The following is a 4,638-nucleotide window of genomic DNA, read 5'->3' on the forward strand; positions in this document are numbered from 1 at the left end:
GTTCTACATAGTAAGGCTATCATTTAAAACTGAAGAACAGATAAAGAGCTTCCCAGACAAGAAAACGCTAAAGGAGTTCATCACCACCAAACCAGTATTACTAGGAATCTCAGAAGGATTTCTTTAAGATGTAAAAAAAAATCAAAATTATGAAAAGTAAAATGGAAATAGCTACATATCTATCAACAATTACTTTCAATGTAAATGGATTAAATCCTCCAATCAAAATACATAGGAAGGACAGTCTTCATCTAGTATTGCCATGGATTCCTGCTTCAACAATGCTTGGACAGAACCGGTGCTCTTCCCCCATCCTGAAAGCCACTCAGATCTAGCCCTCCGCCACGTCCTCACAGCACCCTCAGAGGCTGCCATCAACCACCTGATCAACCTAAAGCTCTATGCCTCCTACATCAACCTGTTTATGTCTTACTATTTTAGCCACAGTGATGTGGCTTTGAAGAATTTTGCCGAATATTTTCTTCACCAGTCTCATGAGGACGGGGTACATGCTGAGGAACTGATGAAGAGGCAGAACCGGCAAGATAACTGAATCTTCCTTCAGGATATCAAGAAACCAGATTGTGATGACTGGCCACTGACAAAAATGACATCCATTTCTGTGACTTCATTGAGACTCATTATCTGAATGAGCAGGTGAAATCTATCAAAGAAGTGGGTGACCACATTACCAAATTACACAACATGGGGGCTCCTAAATCTGGCATGGCAGTATGTCTCTTTGACAAGCATACCCTGGGAGATAGTGATGAGAGTTAAGCCTTTGGTTGGCTTCCAGTAGCCGTAGGGGTGACTTCCTGGTCACCAGAGCAATACATGCATGTTGGGGTTACGTTTACCTTTCTATAAGTTGTACCAACTCATCTACTTAATGTTTTTTCATTTGTACCATTTCTTCAAATAAAGTAATTTGGTACCATCCTCCCTCCCACAAAAAAAGACATAGGAGGACTAAATGGATAAGAAAACAAATGCTTACATACGCTGCCTACAGGACTCACTTCAGATTGAAAGATATACACAGGCTGAAAGTTAAGAGATGGAAAAAAGATACTTCATGAAAATGGAAACAAACGAAAACGAGCTGGGGTAGTAATACTTAAACCAGGCAAAATAGACTTGAAGACAAAGGCTATAACAAGAGACACAGAAGGACCCAGTAATCCTACTTCTGGGTATTTATCCAAAGAAAGCCAAACACTACTTCGAGGTACCATGTGCATCCATATGTTCATTGCAGCATTGTTTACAGTGGCCAAGATGTGGAGGCAGCCTGGGTGTCCATCGATGAAAGAATGGATAAAAAAGAGGTGGTACATATACAGAATGAATTATTGCTCGGCCATGGAAGGGACCTATCTGCGGTGGCATGGATGGACCTGGAGGGTGTTGTGCTGAGTGGAGTGTCAGACAGCGAAAGACAGATGCAATGTGATTTGGGCAATATTATATATGGAATCTAAAGAACAAAATTAACATATATTTGATCCTCTTTACCCTTATCTACCACCCCCCTTCTGGTAACCACTAAACTATTATCTGTGTCTATGAGTTTTTGTTTCTCATTTGCTTGTCTTGTTCTCTTGTTACTTTTCGTTTATATACCACATGTCAGTGAAATCATATGGTTCTCTGCTTTTTCCGTCTGACTTATTTCGCTTAGCATTATTGGGTGGTGAACACACAATGTGATTTATAGAGGATGTATTACAGAATTGTATACCTGAAATTTATGTAACTTTACTAATAATTGTCAGCCCAATAAACTTTAATGAAAAAAAATAACAAAAAGCAACAAAGTCATAGATGCAGAAAATATTTTGATGGTTGCCAGATGGGAAGGGGTTTGGGGTGAGTAAAAAAGGGGAAAGGATTAAGAAGTACAAATTTGTTGTTACACAGTAATAATGGAGACGTTAGTATAACACAAGGAATATAGTCAATAATACTGTAATAATTACATATGGTGTCAGATGAGTACTAGATTTGTTAGAATGATAGATGAGAGGAGGTTGGGGGGTAGAGTGAAAAAGATGAAGAGATTAAGAAGTACAAATTGGTAGTTACAAAAGAGTCACAGGGATGTAAAGTAAAGCATAGGGAATACAGTCAATGATAAGGCAATAACCATGTATAGTGCCAGGTGGGTAGTAGACTAGTCAGGGGGATCACTTCTTATATAAATGTCTAACCACTATACTGTACATCTGAAATTAATATAAAATAATATTGAATGCAACTGTAATTCAAAAAATTTAAAAGGAGGAAAAAGGTAAAAGGGAATAAGAGGTTCAAATCTCCAGGTATAAAATGAATAAGTCATGGGGATGTAATGTACAGCATAGGGAATACGGTCAGTAGTACTGTGATAGCATGGTACGGTGTCAGATGGTTGCTGGACTTATCATGATGATCACTTCTTTAGGTATATAAATGTTAAATAACTATGGTGTACCCCTGAAACTGATATAATATTGTATAACTGTATTTTTAATAAAAATCTTTTTTAAATTACTAAGAGAAGACATCAAGAGCACAGGGATTCTTGCTCATCTGACCTGACAGGAATCTTGCTGAAGGTAAACCAAGGAATTAGACATCAAAGGTGGGGGATGAGGAATTTAATCAGATATCAAGGTTGATCAGATATCAAAGGTGTGGGATTCCTGCTAAAGTAGGATAAGCAGGCTCAGGGAGAACAGGACAGACAGATAAGACCAAGGTCAAGGCCTAGTTGAGAAGAGGCTCAGAGGAGCTTGACTAAAGTTTGGTCAAAGAGAGGGTCTTTGTCAAGAGAGAGAAAGAGAATTATTTGATTAAAACAAATGCCCGATAATGGACTTCAGTCAAAATGAGTGAAATTTTTTATGGTTATTGTTATACAGTATCAATGGCTCTTTGAAAGAGTTGAACCTACTTACAATACAAATACATGAGTGTAGAAGTTTCTCCAATTTTTTAACAGCATTTTCTTTTGAGTAATTCATAACATATGTAATATTTAAAATTCTGTCATCCTGAAAAAGAAAAATATCTAAGCACAATAATCTAATTTTGTGTTTTATCAACAAAATTGAATATTTTCCTCATTAAACCAGCAGTGTTTTTGGAGTTTTTTGGAGGTGTAGCCATCATCTCTATAACAAAGATCACACATTGTTATCTTTTGAAATACACACTGGCATTTAATTCAAGTGAGATCATTTCTACTTTCTAACCACTTGTTCCATTAAAACCTAGACTAATGATGCAGAAGAATTAGCTTCCTCATATTAATAGTTTGCATGACTTTTTTTTTTTATCTGACTCAATCAGAAACCAGGTAACTTCTCAGCCACAGTCAATTGTTCATGGGAGTTTTCTGCCCAGCCACTGAACCATTCACTTGGTTTTGACCCAGTTACTTTTTTCATTCAGTTCCCTTCCCATGTGCCTTATTTATAATCAAGTTGAACCAGCACAGAGGATGTAGGTTTAATAAGGCTGTCAGTATATTTGCAGACACAATGTCTTCAAATCTTCTCTGTTAGAAAATGCAAACAGTTGGGAACAGTTATGACCATGTACTCTACAGAGACACATTTGGCATGTCACTGGAGGGTTCCACAGTGAAGTTCTGTGGTGTGGGAGAATATATATATACTGCTCTTTTGCTGAAATACCTCTGCATTATCTTCCTGAGACTGAGAACTACCAATGGGACACGGGACAGATCGTTCATACCATCCTGGGTACTAACAATAGCTAATGACATTAAGCTAGCTCTATTCATGTGCTTAAATTCAATTCAAAATTAATTCAATTATCTCTAAATTTATGAAATGAGTATCACTAGTATCCCATTGTACAGATGATGAAATTGAGGAACCAAGAGGTCAAGAATTTCGCCCAAGTCACATAACAAGTAAGGGACGGAACCAATATGAAAACCTAGACTTGTCAGATTCCAGATACCAGGTTCTTGAATGTCTATCACAAGGATAATAAATAAACAAGCCAAATTTTCCTCAGTGACACATTAGAATAGGTGTCCATCGATTTATTTAAACTCTCGAAAACATGTTCATATTTTCATCCCAATTGGACTAGATACTTCCATTAGTTTAGAATACAAAGTCTAAAATTTTTTATTTATACTAACCTCTAAAAACTTAAATTCTTTAAGCCTCAGTGGTATTTGGGATTTGTTTTAAAAGTCAGTCAGACATTTTGTAATTCTTAGATGTCAGGCAAATCCACTGTCATCTTTGTCTTCCTAAGTTGAATCACCTCATTTGCTACATGTCCTTACCCAACCACCTCAACATCCCTGTTCCATGTAATTCCTGGACTTTCCCCATCTTTACATATTTTTCTTAAGATGTGTTGACTAGAAACACAAAGAATATTGCAAGTGTCTGCTGTAAAGGGTTTTGTTGAAGTGCAGGGGAACTTGATGTATTTTGTTTTGACTGTGCCTTTGGTGATGAATCTTGTTGACCTTTTTAGCAATGGAGACACATATTGGCTCTTCTAGAAAATCTCTGCCTTCAGAGTCATAATGAAATGTCTAGAATTGTGGTGGTATGGAATGAACCCTACCCTATAGGTGGGCAACTCACGTCCAATTCCCAGTTT

At 37.1% G+C, this 4,638-nt stretch overlaps 1 pseudogene across 1 annotated transcript; it reads left to right on the forward strand.

Annotated features, from left to right (window-relative positions):
- Positions 1-262: 262 nt before the first annotated feature.
- LOC308499405 (ferritin heavy chain-like) lies at positions 263-780 on the forward strand (annotated as a pseudogene). The gene has a single exon. The product of its transcript is annotated as a ferritin heavy chain-like (transcript).
- Positions 781-4,638: the final 3,858 nt, after the last annotated feature.

This window comes from Rhinolophus hipposideros (assembly GCF_964194185.1).
Source record: "Rhinolophus hipposideros genome assembly, chromosome: 1".
NCBI lineage: Eukaryota > Metazoa > Chordata > Mammalia > Chiroptera > Rhinolophidae > Rhinolophus > Rhinolophus hipposideros.